General features: G+C 39.1%; 1 non-coding gene across 1 annotated transcript; it reads left to right on the top strand.

Annotated features, from left to right (window-relative positions):
• The first annotated feature begins 2188 nt into the window (after positions 1-2188).
• LOC145625702 (small nucleolar RNA R71) lies at positions 2189-2295 on the top strand. The gene has a single exon (XR_014110610.1). It is a non-coding gene; the product is annotated as a small nucleolar RNA R71 (small nucleolar RNA).
• The last annotated feature ends 20306 nt before the right edge of the window (positions 2296-22601 follow it).

The raw sequence follows: 22601 nt of genomic DNA, 5'->3' as shown, positions 1-22601 counted from the left end.
ATAAAGAAAAATGAGATAAGGGTGCCCTTTTCTTCCCCTAGAGTTGCTTGGTCACGATCTTGGGAGCTAGAGGACAATACAAGGATTAAGATATGCATAGTTAAGGATCCTAAATGCTTCTCATCAATATTGATGAAGTCTTTAACAATATTAGACCTCACAAGGGATGGGAAGTAAGCAAATACCAACTAAAGGGAATCTTATCCACTATAGAGAGCAACACTATCTTACCACTTTCCCGTGAACTACCGGTTCAAACGTCCTCAAAAGTTCTAAACCATGCTACCTTAGCTAAAAATTTGTCTAACTCAACCCTAAGCACTCTCAAACTGAGTAATCCCTCAACAACTAGGAAGATAAGCATTCAATGACACATCATGAAAAGCACACAAATCCAAATGAAAGAAAAAATTCCAAATCAAAATCAATTCAACTTTTAATAGTCATGTTTGTCACACAAAAGGGAAAACAAAACAAAAGAAAGAGGAAGAAATAAAAAAAAGGTTCACAAATGAGGCAAATAATCCAAGTAAATCCCAATTATCATACAAGTGATCGTTCGATAACAACATCAACAATCCCAGGTTCCATAGAACCAAAAGAAAAAATCCTCGAACCATTAAACTTCTTCCTAAACTAGTCCTAAACTAAGCACTCAAAGAAAGAGTAAAAGAGTAAAACTAAGAAAGGTCTCACCGGGAGGTTAGCTTAAAAGAATAAAGGAGCATAAAATAGAATTCACCAAATGTTAATCCGCTCCAAGCATCCAAAAAGCAACCTACAATGAAAGACAAGGCATAAAAGAAAACATTAAAAGAGAACAAAGAAAGAAAACAAAATGTAAAACAAAGGAGGGGAAGAAAAAGGGTTAGAAATGCTCCGGGTTGCCTCCCGGGAAGCGCTTGTTTATGGCTCTAACTTGACCTTTCACCTTATTCAAGGTGGATTAAAGAACATCACCCTCATCCACTTGAGGATTTAATCATAGATTCCCCCAAAATTACCACAAGGGAAAGGAGGGAATGAATCAAGAGCGAATGGTTGCTCATCTTTTCTCTTTCTCTTCTTCTTGTTTTTTTTTTCTTCTTTTTTCTCTCTTCTTTCTTTTCCTTCTAAATGGGCGATTAAGCTTGGAATCCTCAATATTAGGAAGGGCAACCTCACCTTCCTCAAGAGAGCCTTCAAACCAAGCGGGAACTTCAAGGAAGTCATCATACCTCATTGTCACCTTATCATCACGTGGAGGTAAGCTCTCATTAGCCATCACACCATCGACCACATCAACTCTACATACGCTCGCCGTTATAGGGCTCTTCACAAAAACATTCTCAACTAGCCTACAAGGAAAGGGAACCGGGCCTTCAAACTTGTTTGGTTCACTAAAATCATATGGCTTCTCATTTTGTTCTTCAACCTTCATCTCAACCACATCCTCTACAACCTTGTCCTCCTTTCTCTCATTCTTCTTGCAAGTTTCGGGTTAATAAGTATGTGAAGGGTTAGTAAATGATTGTAAGGGGAGTTTTGTGGTTAAATGGAGAGAAGAAATTTGGGCTAGTAGGGAATCTACAACTTCATTGTGAGATTAGATCTCTTGGAATTGTTGAGTGATCATTTAAGTTGTTGAAGAATTTGGGTTTGTGTGTGGTCGGGTGGTGATTGTTCTTCATACTCTTGAGGATTTTGGTCATGATGTTGATCTTTAAAGTTCCCTATTTGGATGGAAGGGTAGGAAATTTTTTTGGTTGGTAGATTGAAGAGAGGTCCATCATGGGGGTAGGAGTTTTCTAGCCTTGGAGGTTGTTGAAGTTGTTGAGATTAAGTTTGGGTTACAAACTCTTTTTCCCTCAAAGTCAAAACCTCACCATGCTCTGGATTGAACTCTCTACAATAGGATGAATCATGATCCATCCCACCACAACGAGCACATGACAAATCAATGATTTGTGACGGTTTTGAACCCAAACTAACACTTGAGTTCAACTTGGAAAGATTTTCATTTAAGGGATCAACTATGTGCTTAAGTTGGCCGACTTTTTCCAACTCTTAAAGATCTCCTTGCTTCCCTTGGGACCTTCTTTGGCCTCCTTAAGAATAGTTATTAGCCACTTCTTCAATTGTAGCTTCAACTTGGCTTTGTGGGATCTTTATCAATTGGCCACCGGCACCTGCATTTAAATTATGGTTGAATTCATGATGAGGACATGCTCTAATCAAATCCTTAAACCTTTTCCATGCTTCCCCAAGAGTTTCATCCGGTTCTTTCTCAAAAGAAGCTATCTTCCTCCTCATTTTTGCGGTTTGTTCATCGGAAATGAATCTCTTGAGAAAGGCCTTCGCAACTTCCTTCCATGTGGTGAGAGAGTTAGGCTTCAAAAGCTTTATCCATTTCTTTGCTCTTTCGGTGAGAGATTGCCGAAAGAGAGGCATACGAATGTAATCTTGGATCATTTCATTGGTTTGCATCATTGCACACAACTCAAAGAATCGGTCCAAATGTTCAATGAGGTCTTCACTTGCACCTCCGGAAAATTGCTCAATTTGGACCATCCTACCATATTGTTGATGGATAGTGAAATTAGTCTCGGTGGTTGGGAGAAGTTTACCACTCCCGAGCTCATAGATTTTCGGATTTCCAAACTCCCTAAAAATAAGGTCATCCTCTTACCTTGCCATATCTCTTTTTGAATACAACAAAGCTAAGCACACGATTAACATTGACTAGTAGGATTAAACAATCAAAATAAATAAAAAGGAAAGAAAATAAAATGACTCTAACAATAGAAAAAATAAATGTTAAACAAGCCGCTTCCTCGGCAACGGCGCCAAAATTTTATAGAAGGTTAGATAGGTCGTTAAACAAGTACCCTAATCAAATTAATCATTTATATTCCTAAACTTCCCTAATACAATTATAGGTGTAGACACCCATTTGTGTCTCCACAAAACCAAACCCAGTGATGAGTACCTTCCACGTCGAATCATAATCGAATGAAGTGAAATTGTGGAAAGTCTAGTGTTGCGGTTAGCTTTCAATTCTTTTCTTTCTCTCTGTTTTTTAAAACCTATTTTGTGAAAACAGTCAATCCAGTTTGGTTTGGTCTATGGCAATGGTCTAATAATAGTGTAGTTGGGTTGGGATCAAAAGAAGCTTCCTACGGATATATTATAAGCCCAATTCCGATGAATAATGAGGAAGTTATGGCTAAATTACTAAACTGGGCCCGGTTTGATCTTTATATGCGGCCCAATGATTTAGAGGAGGGCCTATTATAAATTTATCATTCGTAATGCGATTAAGATTGATTATAGTCTTCTAAAATCTTCTAGAAGGTTCTTTGAATCCTACTTTGATTAGCATTGATAAATTGACTTTTAAGAGTTTTAATTAGAATAAAAGAAGTGTTTTAAGGAAATTACAGTTTTACCCTCTCGTACGCATAAATTTTATCAAAATAAGAAAACACGTGGAAAATGTTTGCAGCGCCGTACGACATATATGTCGCCCGGAGACATACCTGGCGTATGGCGACAGCCCTAGCGTTTGGCGACAAGCGCGTGTTTGGCGACAGTGTCGTGCTTTATTCTTTTCAAAACTCAGATTCGTTTTTTATCATATCCGGCTAATTTTCTCTATAAATAGCCTTCTTGATTACTCTCTCTCTCTTTGCTAAACTAGCTTTTTATAAACAAAATTCCTATACACAAGATCGCTAGACACACCTAGCCAAGTTCGAATTTGCCTTTGCCCTAGACATGAAAGGTTTAATTTCTGAGGGTTTGGTCCCAAATCTCTCTTTCAATTATTTAATTTAATTGTTTGATTATATTTTCCTTGAAGTTACTAACGTGTGTATTTTGTTATTAGAAAGAGATACGAGGCATCCAAGTAAGTGCTTTAATTGTCTAGGTTCCTATTTTGATTCCTAGTATAATGTTAGGATTCTTTCCTTAATTTGATGTTTAGAATGACAACAATGATTCATAGTATCATGTTTAGGGAAAAGATGATAATATCAAATATGATTATTATGATTCATGTGATTCTTCCTATTGTCTTTCTTAATATATTCATGTTTGTATCATGTTAGGGCTAAATATTTGATTTTTAATGTTTAGTGACATGCTAGGGTTTGTTATTAATCTTGTTATTATCATGCCTAGGATCTTGCTATTATTATGCTTTGACATGGTTATGTTAATTATTATGATACTTATCATTATTATTATGTTGCTTGGTATGTTTATTGTTTTTGCTTGATCACGCCTTTTATGCATGTTTAAAGGGAATTGGTACTTCTAATCACGCTTAATAAGATAATTAATCATCTTGTTTATGGTTAATATGATTATAATTCAAGTTAGGAAAATTTGTAATTATTAATCCCAACTTTAAGCCATTTACTTTCATTAATCCCAACTATTGATTATTCCTGAATAATCCCAACTTTAGGGGGTGTTTTCTTTTATGAGGTCCAAATTACCGGTGACCTGAAGAAAAGGTAAACTCTTTTTTTTTGTTTTTTCATATTGCCACATGTCAGCTTTTAAATGGTCAAAATAATAAAAATCTTTTAACCAAAAAAAAATGAAAACCCCTCCCTCCCTTCCAGCCTGCAGACACCGCCACCGTCACCACCTCTCTTAGCCGGCGTAATATTGAATAATCCAAAATTTTTGAAGCATGTCCTTCCTAGCCCTGCCCCCATATCGGAAAAGCCCTTCTTAACCGACTGCAACTGCTTCCACCCCCAGCCGGCGACGCAACCAGCGCCGACAACCCTCCCTTATCCTAGAATATCCCTCCCTCGCAGAAGCCCAACCCCCTATCGGAAAATACCTCCCAAACAACCTACACCTGTTCGCGAACCACTAACCCCCGCTTGCTTCTGCCGCGAAAATTGAACCCCCAACCCACCGACTATTGCGAATTATCCCAAACAACCACCATTATTGCTTGGTGCGCGCGTCGCATTGGTTTTCCTGGTGCGTGCGTCGCGGTGGAGCAGCCAAATCGAAGAAGTGGAAGGGAAAGGGGCGTTTTATGGGTCAGGGGAAGGGTTTCGGGGGTGGAAAAGGAAATTTCCGGGCGGGTTAAGGACGGGGAAGGGTTTTAGGTGGGGCTGCAATTTCGATGAGAGGGGGTTTGCTGGTGGCGGCGGCTATGGAGGTTTGGTGGGGCTGCAATTATTTGTTTTTGTTTTTTTTAGAAATCAGTTTTGATTTTATTTTTTTTGGATTTTTTTGAGCAATGGTATGCTGACACATGGCAAATGACCTGCTACAACAGGTTTGGTAACTGGTAAGGCCTGAAAAGAGTCAATACCCCCTAAAGTTAGGATTATTCAAGAATAATCGATAGTTGGGATTAATGAAAGTAAATGGCGAAAAGTTGGGATTAATAATTATAAATTTTCCTTCAAGTTATCGCCAATAATAGATATATTTGTGCATTAATATTCAACCAACATAGATTAAACAGGTTTAGGGTAAACCTATTGAATGCATGTTAGTCAGAAAACGCACATGAATACGAGAAGAATAAAGTAGAGGCCTATTATTAGGGCAGGTTCAATCTCTTTTAGGTTGGATTTGTACCATCATCCCCGAACTACCCGTCATGGTTCCAGACCTATTGGAGTTCACGATCTCCTAGATCGTTAAGGAGTGTAACCTTCACCATGTGAACGGTTTACGAGTTCCTAAAACTTGTTGGCGACTCTTTTGCTCTAGCTTCCTTCTCTTTTGACGCCACCATGTTTAACTGTATGATCACAGTGGGGTTCAAGTTTTGGGTAATGCTTAAAATATTCACTACAGTTTTTGGCAACTCCACTGGGAAGGATTTATATTTTAATACCTGAAAGTTATTTCGGAAATGATTTAGAATGAGTGGATGAGACTCGATAAGTTCTAAGTATTTCTTGTGCGTAATTTTGATTAACATTATTGTCATATGCATAAAAAAGATCTCATTGGAAAGACCATCCGTAATTAGTTAAAATATAAGATTTTTACACATAGGAAATTTGTGGAATATCTTTCACAACTAGGATCGAAATAATGCTACAAAAAAACTAGAAAATTTTATCGAACAGAGAAAGTTGTTGAGGCATGTAGGAACTGGCGTCTAGAAAATAGAGTCTGTCGCCGACAATATGACTCTGTCGCCAGCCGACAGAGCCATATTGCGACGACGACCTCGGTTCGCTGGCGCCAAGTTCTTCAAAAACCGAGCCAGAACTATGAGTTCTAATTTTGACCAATTTTTAGCATTGTTTGTTCGATTCTACTTCATGATTGAGTTTTTCTCACTTTTATGAAACCCATGTGTTCTAAATATGGACATAACCCTCTGGGAATTCATGCTCCATCTACCTGATTGAACACTTTGTGCAACAAAGGTTACACTCTGTGCAACTCGCGGTGTCCCATCCACTCGCGCCAACTAATCCGTGCCATTTATGGAACCTTTAGGCTATGTTTTCTTTATATTTCTATGCTCCTTTGTAGTCGTTTATGTCGTGTTTTTAGAGAATAATGCTCGATTTGCGTGTTTTTGTGTTTGTTTAGAGAAATGCATGCTTTTAATGGCTTTCTTATCATTTTATTCATTTCTCGGCTATTTCTCTTGCTTCTCCGTTTCTTTGTCTTGTTTTGTAGGTACGTCGCGGTCTATATCCATGGGAATTGAAAATAGCACCCACTAGGATCAATATGCACTTTTCGGAATTGAATTTGAGTTTGAAACAAAGGAAAACGAAGGATTGCAAAGTATCAAATAGGACCTTTGTGCATTGTTTTAGTTATATATCAAGTTTTACAGATCAGATTAGGGTGATTCAAGTTGGGTTAAAAACTAGACTTGAAGATCTTTCCAATGATAGGTTTCACGCCTTCATACGATTCTTAGATCGGAAGTTACAGCCTTCTGAAGTTAACCTTGGAAAACTGCCGCAGGCGCGGGCTACAGTACCCGCGGGCGCGGGGTTGCTGCAGCTCCAAAACTGCCGTATTTGGGCAGTAAGCACCCGCGGTTGTCCCAAGGGCTCCCCGAGGGCGCGGGCCTTGGCCCTGCGGGCGCGGCTATCGGGGTGTCCGTTCCCCTCCGCGGGCGCGGGTTTTTGGGTCTTTTACAATTTTAAGCTTCTTTTCTCCTTTTGTTTATATAGTTTTTGGTTTCCTTTATTCTTTATTCATGTAATTCTTTAGTTTTAGAATAGTTTTCTCTTTCTTAGGTTGAGAGCTTCTCTCTCTAGATTAGGCTAGATTAGGAGTAGTTTTAGAGAGAGAAAGTGAGGAATTTCAATGGTGATTGAGAGATTGAAGATGCAAGTGTGGCAATTGTGTTGGAGATCTTCTTAATTATCAATGAGCATTTCTAAACTCTATCTCATTCAATTGCTTTGTTTAATTTGATGTTTGTTTGGTTTGATTTTGATATTTGATGTTTGATTAGAGTAATTGTTCTTGATATTTTGTTGATTCTTGTTCTCTATAGTTGATAGTTGATTTGATGATGTTGTTTGAGTAGTTGTTGGCTAGGAATTGGGTGAAACTTGTATGATTGATTAATTGTGATTAATTTTGGAATTGTGTTGATTAATTTTTGAGATTAAAGTGATTAATGAAGGTTTGCATGTGTGTAATTCAATTAGGCCTTGAGAATTATGCTAGATTGCAATGTAATTGCTAATGACACGAACAATTGATTTAGGGATTGCAATTGTCTATTGCTTTTGATTGTGATTCTCTTGATTTGTTATTCATAGTGAACCCTAGCTTAACAATTAGGAGATAGCTCTTTGATTCCAATTGATTGCTCTTTTCATTAGTCCTCACAACCTTTGATTGGCATACTCTTCCAAGTTGTTGCAGTTGACATGATTACTTGTTGATTCCCGTTCCTAGTGTTTTATTTCCTTGGTTACTTGTTTTGTTAGTTGTTAGTATTCTCTCTTACCTTCGTCTTCGACCTAGCTTAGGCGCATAATTGAAAGGGCTTGAACATTACCGTTCCTTTGGGTTCGACCCTTGACTTGCCTCTATACTCGTATTTAGGTTTGTTAAGTGTTTATAAATTTAGTTTGACCGAGGGGAGATTAGATAACGACCTAGTTTTCCACTCGTCACCAACCCTTCAAAAGGTAAGGCTTCCGCGCGGTGCATCTGGAAAAGTAACCATGGACCCTTTTTGACTAACCTATATCCCGAACTTTAGAGAACTAGAGCCATGGTCAGGTTGTAAACTCATTGCATCATATTATGCCAACTTGCCTAATTGTGCATTATTTATTGTGCATACTCTATGTGTTTTTCCTAACCGTTTTTTGACTTGTGTTTAAGACTAAAAATAAACTGATTAATGACTAAAAGGACTTTGTCTAATTAAATAATTAATTAATTTGAGCAATTAAAATCTAATAATTTAGTCGGAATTGACTTAGTACATATTTAGGCATGTCCTGTAGAGTAAAAATACTGAAAGCAGTCCTAGATTGACGCTCCAGTACTGGCGCCACGATTTGGGCTGCAGCGCCACACTATGTTGTGCAATGCCTGACGACATCGCTATCGTCTGGCGCTTCACTGCAGAGAGCGGCGACAGTTCAGAATTTTGCTCGAGTCCTCACTATGAGTCTAATTAAACAATTTGCTAATAATTTCGATTATTTTACCCTTGTTAAGTCCTTAATTGATTTTAGGCACTAAGTCCCATTGTCTTACACAAGGGTCAAACTATGTCACTTGCACTCACAAATAAAGCACACACAATAATATGTATATACACTTTGACCATGTCTAAGAGTCTTGTATGCGCGTGTTTTTCGTCATTTTTTGTAGGGGGGTAAATTGGATATTAATCCTCCAATTAAACCACTTGTTTGAACCCACCAATTAAACCACGTGTTTGAACCCTTATGCTTGTTTCCCAAAAATATACACCGTATTTTTGATGTTTTTTCCTTTTTTTTTAAACCCGTAATGTAAAAGTCAATTTGAGTCAATTCATTAAAATAAAAATGGTTTAATTTACAGCGCGTGGTCAAGAAAGGAAGGGCGTGTAATCAAAGACAACCTTTATTTTCATTCAAGTACAACTTTTTGACAAACCAATCGTTTGAAAAAGAAAAGCCAAGAAGATAATGGCGAGTCAAGAAGAAGTTAATGAGCTCAAGAAGAAAATGGCTGGTGTTACTCAACTATTGAAGACCTTAACCCTCTAAGTTAATGACCCTATGAAGCAACAACAAATGGATCTTATGCAAGAAAGCTTGAGCAAGCTGTATAGTGACTACTAGTTTCAGGGCATTAGTTCACAAGGGGTCTCGGTGGACAAGGAGCTTCTTCAGTAGAAGTTCAATGCCAACGACATCCCAAAATTCAAGGCAACTGATAAGCCTTATTTTCATTTAAGAGCTTTTGAAATGATAATGAGTATTAAGGGTATCGATAAAAAAGTATTTCCTTCTCTAATTTCCTTATCTCTTTAAACCGTTTGCTAACAATGGTTCTTATCCATTGACAAAGAGAAAACCTCTACTTGGAAATCAATAGTAAACGCTTTCATTGATAGTTATAAGTGTAATTTTCAAGTTGAAACTGATCAGAGGGAACTTGAAATACTGAAACAGAAAGAGAATAAAGGTTTCACTTCTTTCGTCAATAAATGGAGAGAAACCTCTGCTAGGATGATTGAAGTACCAATTGAAAAAGAATCTGTGAGGTTGTTTATCAAGAACCTTCAAGAAAAGTATGCCAAGCATCTGAAATATCAAAACAATCTACACACCTTCAAGGCCAACTACGATATTGGGATTAACATTGAAGACGACCTTGCTAAACAAAAAGATGCTAACAATAACTCTAATAGTGGCTAGAAGGGCAAGAAGAACGACAATCCTTATTCTTCAAAAACCACCAACTCAAACAATGTTAGCACCTTTAATTTGAGTGAAGTCCTTGCTATGAACAACCAAGGACAAAAGAAACCATTTAGGAGGAACTTTACTCCTATTGGTATGAGTTATGACACCGCATTTGACCGACAGAATGCAAAAGGTCTTATAACTCCTATCAGACTATTTGGGGACCCACCAGTTGAAAAAGAGGATAGCTAATTGGAACCCAAATGCACACTGCAAATATCACCGAGGTAGGGGCCATCTCACTGAGAATTGTTGGATGCTTAAGGAAGCTATCCATGATTAGATTGATAACAACAAACTACCATTGCCCCCTGGCAGTAAGAAGCCAAGCATCGACAATGCACCTATATCTCATTCCTTGGCCATCTCTAATGAAGAAAACGATGTTGATCCCTCATCTCTCATCAAGCCTGTTAAAGAAATTCATGATATCGAAGAAGTGGAAGAAACCTTCTTCGATCCCATGGATGACTTTCCAGAACCTGCAAGCAAGGAAGATGTGCGAATGCTTATATGGTGCATGTGGGAGGCAATAGACTTACTACGTGCGGCTATTGAATTTGCAAAGAAATAAGGGGAGGAGCTTTAAAAAATGTAATATAAAGTTCCACCCATGAAGAAGAAAACACTCCCTCTCCAGGTAATTGACACACCCAAGAAATGTAATAAACTTTATACTCCAATTGGGATTACCTATGCAAAAATGTTAGAAATGCTCTCCGAGAATGGTAAGGTCAAACCTCTCGTACCGAGACTATTTGATTCTCTAAAGAGGATAGACAAGTTCTACTGTCCATACCATCAATCAGGAGGGCATACTAATGAAAGCTGTTTTAAATTTAAAGATTTAATTCAGAAGATGATTGATGATAAGAAAGCTAGTTCAAACCCCACAAGAAGAAGTCATAAGCATTAGCGGGGTTTAGGACAGCGATGAAGAAGACGTCTACCTAAAAGACATGGAAAAACCTCCACTTTTAGTGTCGTATTCAGTAATTGATTTTTGGGATGAAGAGGATTCACTCATAGACGTCCTCACTAGATATAGGAGAACGCAACCTTCCGTCTCTACACAACCTATTCCTACCGTACAACAAGTGCCCATACCAATTATTGAAGACAATGATATTGTCAAGCAATTCAAAAAGACAAAGGACGAGATGAATGTATGGAAACTTCTAGCTACGTCTCGCGAATATAGGTTGGCGGTAATGAATGCCTTAGATAAGATAAGGATAGATTCCGATACCACTCCTGAGGGGTTGGCTAATTTCCTTACGAGTGATCTCCCTAGTCCTATCAACTTGATCACCTTTTCTGACAAAGATTTACCTCCAGAATGTGACAAGCATTACAAGGCACCAAACCTCACAGTGGTTTGCAAGGGAATGAATGTCCCAATGACTCTTTTAGACAATGGATCGACAATTAATGTATGTCCACTCAGAACTGCGAGGATGTTAGGCATAAGGAATGAAGACTTAACCCTGTCAACACAAGGAAGAAGAGCTTATGACAATACTCGTCGCCAAGCTCTTGGTAAGATTACTATGAATATAATGGCATGAGGAATAGAACATGCCACTACCTTCCAAGTGGTAGATATTAAATCTTCATTCAACTTATTGTTGGGAAGCCCTTGGCTTCATGACCTCAAGGTTGTCCCTTCATCTCTTCACCAACAGGTAAAAGCCATAGTTGGAGGAATCCCCATCATAATTGATGCTTCACCTATGAGGATTAAAGTTGTGGAAAATCCGACCATTAATGTGGAGCACGATGAAGATGATGAAGAATTGTGGGGCTTTAATGAAGAGGTCTCCTTAATCGAGGAGGATGAAAGGACCCCTCTCTGTCACGACCCCCACTCCAATATGATAGTAAACAATATTCTCAAGAGACAAGGGCACTTTCCTAGAATGACTCTAGGAAAGAATAAGGAGATAGCAAAACAACTGAAATTACCTGGCTTCCCTAAGTTAGATACTTTTGGACTTGGTTTTGAATCGACTCGGGAAGACCTTTAGCGAGCCCAAGAACGGTCTAAGGCGCGTAGGAACACTCGCATCCAAAAGAAAGCAATCCCAATGGATGTAGATGACATGATTGTGAAGTCAAAAGATCGCCCAGGACACCAAATAGCCTAGAGATAATTCTTCGAAAGGCTAAGAAAATACAACATGAGGTTGAATCCATACAAGTGTGCTTTTGGAGTCACCTCAGGCAAGCTCTTGGGATATGTCATAAGCTCTAGAGGAATAGAGATAGACCCAACCAAGATCAATGCAATAATGTCAATGACACCGCCCAAAATCGAGAAACAAATTCGAGGGTTTATTGGCCGGTTGCAATATAAAAGTAGGTTCATATTGAAATTAACAACGATATGCGAACCAATATTAAAGAAAAACTTAAAAAGAATGTGCCAGTAATATGGGATGATGAGTGTCAAAAAGCCTTTGAGAAGATCAAAGCCTATCTCGCAAATCTTCCCATATTATCACCAGCAATTCCAGGGATACCACTTAGATTTTACTTAACAGTCACCAAGGAGACAATGGGAGCTATACTCGCACAAGAAGAAGAAGGTAAAGAAAATGTAATCTACTATCTAAGCAAAAAGATGCTGGAGTATGAAGTACGCTACACACCGCTTGAGAAATTGTGCCTCGCATTGGTGTGGGCCACAACCAAGCTAAGACATTACATGCTCATGCATACAGTCTTTGTAGTTTCCCGAATGGATCCACTTAAGTATCTATTCGAGAAGTCTACACTCAATGGGCTAGTCAATTTAGCCCAATTCGATGTGAGATTCATGCCTCAAAAGGCTATCAAAGGATCCGTTGTCTCGGATTTCCTAGCGGATTTTCCGATAGAAGATTCAACGCCAATACACGATAATGAATTTCTAGACTAAGACTTGAAAGTCACAGAAGATGATACTTGGACTTTATACTTTGGTGGAGCCTCAAACTAAAAGGGATGTGGCGTTGGAGTATTATTAGTATCACCCAAAGAAGAGCACGTTCTAATATCCATAAAGCTATATTTCGACTTTACCAACAACGTTGCTGAATACGAAGCATGTGTAGTAGGCCTTGAAACAGCTTTGGCAATGGGAGTAAAGAAATTACGAATATTCGGGGACTCTTCATTGATAATCAACCAGATTTCTAAAAGATGGAAAGTAAGGAGTAAAAATCTACCCCTTACCAAACTCAACTAGTAACTCTCACCAATCAATTAGAAAAAGTATAATACACTTATCTACCTAGAGAGGAAAACCAATTTGCTGATGCTTTGGCAAGACTATCCTCAATGGATAGGATTCCTACGGAAATTGAGCAAATGCCTCTAGCTATAGAGAAAAGACACAAGTCGGCTTATATTGAAGCCATACAAGACGATGAAGTGATCCAAGATGAAGAAGAAGAAGAAGAAGAAGAAGAAGAAGAAGAAGAAGAAGAAGAAGAAGAAGAAGAAGAAGAAGAAGAAGAAGAAGAAGAAGAAGAAGAAGAAGAAGAAGAAGAAGAAGAAGAAGAAGAAGAAGAACCGTAGTATACAGATATATACTTAATTACGTCAACAAAGGAGAATATCCTCCTAATGCTGACAAAAGAGTAAAACGGGCATTAAGACTCTTAGCTTCCCAATACATTCTCATAGACAACGAGTTACATAAAAGGGTACCTAAGGGCCGAGCTCTTTTACGTGTAGGGAAAAAGGATGCCCAAAGAGCTATGAGGATAGTCCATATAGGAATTTGTGGAACCCATGTTAATGGAAAAATGCTAGTCCAAAAGATAATGCGAGAAAGGCACTATTGGACTACCATGAATAGGGATTGTCATCAATATGTAAAAAGATGCCCTAAATGCCAAATATATGCCAATCTACAACATGTTCCTCCATCTCTACTTTATACCTACACTTCACCATGGCCATTCTCTACATGGGGAATTGATATCCTTGGTAAAATTACCCCTCCAGGAACAAGAGGCCACGAATACATCCTAGTAGAAATTGATTACTTCACAAAGTGGGTTGAAGCACAATCATATGCTAAACTCACTGCAAAACATGTAGCACTCTTTATCGAAAGGAATATCATTTGTCTATACGGAGTCCCACATGAGATGATAAGTGACAATGGAACTCACTTTCAAGCTAAGTGTGAAGAATTGCTACAAAAATATGGCATTCAACACCACCATTCTTCCTCTTATAGACCTCAAGAAAATAGAGCAGTTGAGGCAGCTAATAAAAATCTAAAGACTATTATCGAGAAAATGACAAAAAATTACAAGGATTAGCCTGAGAAACTCCATTTCGCACTTTGGGGTTATCGCAGTCAATTCGCACATCAATAGGAAATACGCCATTCTCCTAAGTTATAAAATGGATGTCGTACAACCTGTAGAGATAGAAATACCATCTCTACGCATTGCATTAGAAAGTAACTTTGATGAAGTCGAATGCACTAGAGCAAGGTATGAAGAGCTAATTCTACGTGATGAAAAGTGACTAGAAGCTCAGCATCATACCCAATGTTATCAAACCCGTACGGCTAGGCATTTTAATAAGAAGGTTAAGACAAGAAACATCAAAGTAGGAGACTAGGTGTTAACAGCATTAAGGAAAAATGTTTTGGATCCAAGAGGAAAATTTAGGCCTAATTGGTCCGGACTCTATATTGTCAACACAATCCTATCAGGAGGTGCAGCAAAACTAACTGACATGGATGGCAATGACTTCTTAAACATGACAAACCTTGACAAACATAAAAAGTACTACCCATAATTGCTTGAGTAGGATACTCAAGAGAGCTACGTTTTGCTTGATTCCTTAGGAAAGGATATGTAGGCAACCCTTTACAGGGTGCGGCCACTTTAAATTTAACAAACCTTGTATCCCATTTTTAAAAGAAATTCGACAGAATGGTAGCGTCACAGGAAGAAGTCAGTCGCCGGCCAACATACTACAGCGCAAGGCGATAGCGCCTGTCGCCAGCCGACAGACGCCGGCGACAGCCGCATAACCGCAGCGCCGCTCTTCCGGAAGTACCCGGGCAAATTTTGGTTTTTTCAGAAAAATTTCGACTTCCGTACTCAAAAAAATTTCTAGAAAATAAAATTTTCTGTTTTCATTGCTTTAATAAATTAAATTTAAAGAATTTGATTTAATTAACAAGCTGAAATTTTATTAATAAGATAAATTAAAAATTACATTATTGATGGAATCTAAATGAAAGCTTAATAAAAAAAATTAACTTTAAATTCAAAACTAATTCTAATAAATTGGAATGTTAAGCAATGCTTCAACCTTTCTTCTCTTTCTTTGCTCTTTTCCAATTTTTATCTGAATCCTCTTTATTGTCCATGATATTAGCTAATAGACATCCTTTAGAGGACCTAAATTCAATTTTAGAGTAAATGGTTCCTCCCTTAGCTTTTTTGAATTGTCAGCTTTTCTTTTCCCCTTATCCTTTGTAGAGTCTTTCTTCTTAGGCATCACAGGTGTTTTGAATTCAATCTTTTCACCCAAGCGTTCCTTAACAAGAATCACTTTGTCACCTAGACGATTCTTCACATTGGTTTTACTCTGATTTTTCTTCATGTCCTTTGAAGGTTTCTTAAGAAGCCACCTCTTTACATCATTGACAAAGAAGGAGGAACCTTTTGGTAATCACTTCCCATAAAGGTCTAGCGCTCCAATATGCGTTAAATTTCTCTACTTCTTGTGAAACAGGGAATTCATAGGGACGACGAAGATCCCCAGAAGGAATTGTTTGAAGTACGTCGTACTGTCTTTTTACCCTGCAGGGATAATAAAAAGTCATATTGGTTAGGCTTGGAAGATGACAGAAAGGTTGCTTGTTGACAATAACCATCTTCTCTATTTTCCACCAAGGGATGACCCACTTGATAGAAAAGTTGCAAGAGGCAAAGACTTTATTCCATTTATGGCGCCCCATCTTAGAGAGGCGCTTTTTTCGCCTTACAAAGCAATTTGGAGTATATTTTTCAACATTGTCAGGAGGGATAATTAATTCTAGTCTCTCCATTAGCCATATCTGCAAAAAAAATTCAATGCAAATAAATTAATATTACTATACAAAAATATGCTTTTGATTTCTATAATTAAAAATATTATTCTACCTGTAATAAAATTAGAGAGCCCCGAAAAGGTGCTTTTGGATTTCTCTTCAATTCATCAAGACTAAGCATAGTCTCTCCAACAATTAATGGCATTAGATTCCTTCCAGATTCAATTTGCTTCAAAATAGTTAATATAATTGCTTGACCCTCATTAGTTCTACCACTAGTGAGAAGATATTGGTTAAGCATGCAAAAGAGAAAAGTCCTTCTTCGATAAACATGAAATGATTCAGAATAGGGTCTATCAATGTAATGGCGTGCAAATTCTTTTAAATTAACTACACTACCATCTACAATATTTGTTAGATCTTTGTCTCTTAAATTAAAGAAGCGCTCAAAATCTTTATAAAAATATTCATTTATCCTAGGGATTACTGCAAGATCTAATTAAGGATAGCCTAAGATGGCACCAAATTCTTGATCCGTGCCATTTATGGCACCTTTAGGCTATGTTTTCTTCATATTTCTATGCTCCTTTGTAGTCGTTTATGTCGTGTTTTTAGAGAATAATGCTCGATTCGCGTGTTTGTGTGTTAGTTTAGAGAAATGCATGCTTTTAATGGCTTTCTTATCATTTTATTCATTTCTCGGATATTTCTCTTGCTTCTTCATTTCTTTGTCTTGTTTTGTAGGTACGTCGCGGGCTATATGCATGGGAATTGAAAATAGCACCCACTAGGATCAATATGCACTTTTCGGAATTGAATTTGAGTTTGAATTAAAGGAAAACGAAGGATTGCAAAGTATCAAATAGGACCTTTGTGCATTGTTTTAGTCATATCTCAAGTTCTACAAATCTGATTAGGGTGATTCAAGTTGGGTTGGAAACTAGACTTGAAGAGCTTTCCAATAATAGGTTGCACGCCTTCATACAATTCTTAGATCGGAAGTTACAGCCTTTTGAAGTTGGCCTTGGAAAACTGCCGCGGGCGCGGGCTACAGTACCCGCGGGCGCGGGGTTGCTGCAGCTCCAAAACTGTCGTATTTGGGCAGTAAGAATCCGTGGTTGTCCCGAAGGCTCCCTGAGGGCGCGGGCCTTGGCCCCGCGGGCGCGGCTATCGGGGTGTCCGTTCCCCTCCGCGGGCGCGGGTTTCTAGGTCTTTTACGATTTTAAGCTTCTTTTCTCCTTTTGTTTATATAGTTTTTGGTTTCCTTTATTCTTGATTCATGTATTTCTTTAGTTTTAGAATAGTTTTCTCTCTCTTAGGTTGAGAGCTTCTCTCTCTAGATTAGGCTAGATTAGGAGTAGTTTTAGAGAAAGAAAGTGAGGAATTTCAATGGTGATTGAGAGATTGAAGATGCAAGTGTGACAATTGTGTTGGAGATCTTCTTAATTATCAATGAGCATTTCTAAACTCTATCTCATTCAATTGCTTTGTTTAATTTGATGTTTGTTTGGTTTGATTTTGGATATTTGATGTTTGATTAGAGTAATTGTTCTTGATATTTTGTTGATTTTTGTTCTCTATAGTTGTTAGTTGATAGATGATGATTCTTAAATAGTTGTTTGGCTAGGAATTGGGTGAAACTTGTATGATTGATGAATTGTGATTAATTTGGGAATTGTGTTGATTGATTGTTGAGATTAAAGTGATTAGTGAAGTTTTGCATGTGTGTAATTCAATTTGGCCTTGAGAATTATGCTAGATTGCATTGTAATTGCTAATGACATGAACAATTGATTTAGGAATTGCAATTATCAATTGGTTTTTATTGTGATTCTCTTAGTTTGTTATTCATAGTGAACCCTAGCTTAACACTTAGGAGATAGCTCTTTGATTCCTATTGATTGCTCTTATCATTAGTCCTCACAACCTTTGATTGGCATGCTTTTCCCAAGTTGTTGCAATTGACTTGATTACTTGTTGATCCCCGTTCCTAGTGTTTTATTTCTTTGGTTACTTGTTTTGTTAGTAGTTAGTATTCTCTCTTACCTTCGTCTTCGACCTAGCTTAGGCGCACAATTGAAAGTGCTTGAACATTACCGTTCCTTTGGGTTCGACCCTTGACTTTCCTCTATACCCGTATTTAGGTTTGTTAAGTGTTTATAAATTTAGTTTGATCGAGGGGAGATTAGATAACGACCTAGTTTTACTCTTGTCAATTCTTCCTGTAAAAGGCTAATTTCATCACACCCTAGTCTAAAACAATGAGTATATGTGTCCCAATATCCTAAGGCGGTATGAATAAAATCTATATCAAGATCTACCCCCTTAACACCATAAACACCTCCCATGTGAAAAAGTCAAGTTCTTCTCTCTCTTTAGCAGTTAAAGACCGACCCCATTCACGAGTGAAATTGGTAAAACTCTTAGTAACTAAAGACATGATTATTTGTTGAGAAACTAAGATTATGATTAATCTGCTGGAATTATGAGGAAATTCGGCAGATTAGAGGGCTATTTATGCACAAAATCGACGTAGTTTTATTCCGGAAAGGAATCGAAGTCAGCGCACTGCAGTGCCAAACGACAACCCTGTCGCCTAGCGACAGCGCAAAACACGTGGCGCTGCAGAGTTTTATCAACGAGCTATACAAACTGCATTTTTCTGGCTATGATTCGAACTCGTACAATGACTTTACGATTTTATCCCTTTCTACAAATACCCTTACATATTAATTTCTTATATTTTCCTTCAATTTTTCTTTTTTGGATTTATTTAGACTTAATTTAATATTAGTTTTGTTGCAAGTCCAATTTAATTTTTCATTTTTTCTTTTGGGGGGAGAAAGTCGGATACCCTCAATTAATAATAAAAATGACGGAAATTTTTGCGCAAAATTAATTTTTATCACAATTTTTTGCACAAACACATATGCACATAAAAATGATAAATAAATACAAAAATAATGCAGTCATAGTAGATAATAATATGTATATACAAATATGTGTAACAAGTGAGTCAATCAGGCAAAGCCATACAAAAGTCAAAATAGATGTATAACACAGGTACAACTACGGCGCTTGAGGACGCAGATGATGAGGGATGTTCATCATATCAAAGAACAGCGCCAAACGAGGAGTATGCTCCCCACCAGCTCCAGCCCCAGTCTCTCCAGAAGGAGGAAAACTCAGCTGCGGAGGCTGCTGCGATGATAAGCCGACGTCGTATGTCCCACCACCTCTCGGAGCCGAAGTAGCATCTCCCTAGCTTAGCGGCCAGCATGTGCACCATTAGATGAAGAGCCAGAGCCCAAGCCCTCCACCGCCTCAATTTGGGAACCGTCTGATCGGCCTCCCCGACCACCAGAAGTAGTGCAGCGACATCTCGAGCTAGACCTCGCCAGCTCTCTCCGAACCTCTAGTCTCGTCTAAGTAATGGAAGGAATAGGCTTCCCCTGCAAGAAGAAACCGAGTCAGAAGCAATGAAAATAGAAATATAAACAATACGGAAATAAAGAGAAAAAGCTACCTCCTGAACAGCGTCGTCGCGATGACAAGAGGCCACGTTCCTCATCCGCACGAGCTGGCTTCGTAAAGCGTCTATGCGGATTGCCATCGCCGAAACCACCTCGTGCGAGAACTTTCTATGAAAAAAAATCAGTAACAATACAAGACAGATATGAACAAATAGCAAGTAAATAAACTCACCCGAGTCTGGTGGAGAGGAATAGATCGCTCTACAAAGCGCTGATCCTCGGGAGCCGGAAGAATCATCTCCTCGATATGCCCGTATGTCCCCTAGTAGTGGATGGACATACGAGGGCGCACGAACTAAGTAGGCTCGGTCTGGGAAAAAGCAAACCAAAGTGAATAAAATATCTCTTGGGGGCTACTTAGCAAAAGGTAAAAGATAAAAATCATACAGCCGCCTCCGCAGACAGAATAGGGGCCGGAGCTAACAATAACACCAACTCCTCCTAGTCGCACCGCCCTTGGATCAAATGAGATTGCCAAGGGGTACCAGCAGGCGACCTCTCCAACATGCTCAGCAGCCTCACGTCATTGAACATGTGACGTGGCGGAGGAGCAGGGACGACAAGAATTTTGAGGAGTGCTAAATAACAACTCTCTCTCATAGGTACGCCGCCGCCCCATATGTCCCTAGGAAGTAGCGACGATCAGCAGTATACTGCGTGGCCAGCCAAGGGATTACCAAACCGCCCCATGGTCGGTATAGCACCTTAGGCTCCCGCGAAGAATTCCTATAAAATAAAAATCTACCAAAAAGCAATGTAAAGATGATAACTATGCAAAAGATCATACCAAAAGGATCAGCTCTCGAACATGAGCGGTACTCGCCCGGATGTAGCGGCCTCCCCAACAGGCACCAACAGGAAACTTCCGTGGTAATGGCCTCGCTGGCGCGAGTGAAGGAAATTACTTGTAGAAACAAATCTACAAAAGATAAAAGATATCAGCAAGTGTTAACAAGAGCTTAGAGCTAACTTTTCAAAAGACGAAGTATACCTCTATGACTCTCCAAACTCTAGAAAGAGCGATGTCTCCTGTATAAGATCGGTGTCGACAGGAGTCTCGCAATGCTCGCATAAAATCAGCATAACTCCCGATCGGGTGAAGATTGCGGATAGCTGGAAGGTAGTAAAGTAGCACTCCACTACCCTTCCGGGGAAAACGTCCTTAATAGAAAAAATAAGCGCAAAGATGCGCACCCGCTGCTCTCAGGTAGTCGCATCATCCTCAAAAGCTGTCGCTAGAGTAGACAGGCGATGCACTTGGAGCTGAATTGTGATGGCTCCACCTTAACACGTGCCCAAACAGTAATCGGACCTAGCAACTCTTCAACCACAGGAGAGTATACACTAATGGTGCTGTCAAACGGCAAGGCGGTAGAACTAAACTCCAGTCCCGAGATGAGAATGAAGTCGGCTAGGGTGAACATCATCTCAGCCCAATGAAAGTGAAAAGTGTTAGTGGTGTCCCAGAAGAACTCTACCATAGCGCAAACCACGCGGTGACCCCGGTCAAAAGAGCTCATGGCCTGCGTGGCCTGAAACAGGGCAGTCAGCCCACAAGACTCCCAGAGAAGTCGCAACCCCTCATCAACACTGAAGCACGTCTTGTAAAACTTGCCCAGGGTGTCGTTGCCCGAGCCGTGGCAACGCGTCCTACCAACAGTGATCCCACGACACACCCTCTCATAAATATGGTGGTCAGGGGTAAAGTATATTACCCACTCATCCCACTCGACGAAGGGACCAAGAGAAGTGGACGGGTCGACGTCCTCCTCAACGGGCTCATGCTCCCATCGCGTGTCTCGGGACCGTGAACCCGAACCTCGCTGTCTAGCCATACTACATTGTGCGAAATTGATAAAAATTAAGTTCAATAGTATCTAAGGTTCACCTAGCCGCATGATACTATGTTCGCAAAAAACAGAGTACGTAGTACTAAAACAGAGCACAAATTCAATTCAAGCATATATGGCTTTTTTCAGCACCCAAACAATTTCTTGCAATACTATGATAATTATTGTGACAAATTGGATAAGAGTTGCTAGCAAAAACATCAAGAAAGAGCCACATTGTTTTCCTGACCTTAAGAGGATCAACAATGGTAAATTGCTCGTTTATTCACCAAATTGAGTCAAACTAGTCTCAAAATACTCCCAAGGCAATATACAAACATAATCAAGAAATTTCATGGCATAAAATTTGACAAGCAAAGCAAATTAAGCAATATAAGTTTTGAATTTTCAAAATATTCATGAGCAAACATGTGCAAAATTCATCAGAATTCGAGTGAGTTTAGAAAACACTTACATAGATCAAGAATATAGATGAACAAAGCTTTGATTTGCAAAAAAATTGAGCGAATTTGGTTGAGAAACGAGCAAGAACAAGCAAATTGAACTCTCGCGGCGAATTTTGAAGAAAGAAAAGCAATAGCAGGGTAATGTGGAAGAAAAGGGATTTATACAGAAATCCCGATTCTGGCGCCGAACAATAGCTCTGTCGCCTGGCAACAGAGAAAAATCTCGGCGCCAGCGGCGTTACTGCGGCAACACAGCTCGAAGCCACTCAGAGTGGTTATTTCGACGTTGTACAACAATTTTGGGTTCCTTGGTACGCTAGTTAGCCCCTATAAGCAATTTTGTATGATTTAGTAATTGGGTCGGTTACAATCGCATTAAGTGATCGACCTGATAAATGATCGTCTCACTTAGCTTAAAGCGCCTAAACATTGGCTCGTTACAAAGACACCGACATAATGGTTATAAGCAACAAAGGCATTGACATAATGGTTCATACATACACAAAGGCACCGACATACTAGTTCACAATTCAGAAGCACCGACATACTGGTTCAAAAGCATTAAAGCACCGAAGCAATAGCATAGCAAAAGCAAAGGATCAACAGGCGTTGGTCTTCGGTGACACTCTTCAGGGTATTTTCGCAACAAATGAAGATAGTTTCAGGTGAAGCAATCTTCGATCGTGTTCCCTGGCTTGCAGTTGATGGTCACAAAGCGCTAGAAGGTCATTTCAGGCAAAGCAATCTTTGATGGAGTTCTCTAGCCTGTAGAAGTCTATCACGGCGGAATTGGA

This window comes from Chenopodium album, chromosome 3, assembly GCF_948465745.1.
Source record: "Chenopodium album chromosome 3, dcCheAlbu1.1, whole genome shotgun sequence".
Taxonomy (NCBI): Eukaryota; Viridiplantae; Streptophyta; class Magnoliopsida; order Caryophyllales; family Amaranthaceae; genus Chenopodium; species Chenopodium album.
This window is presented reverse-complemented; position numbering and strand designations above follow the sequence as displayed.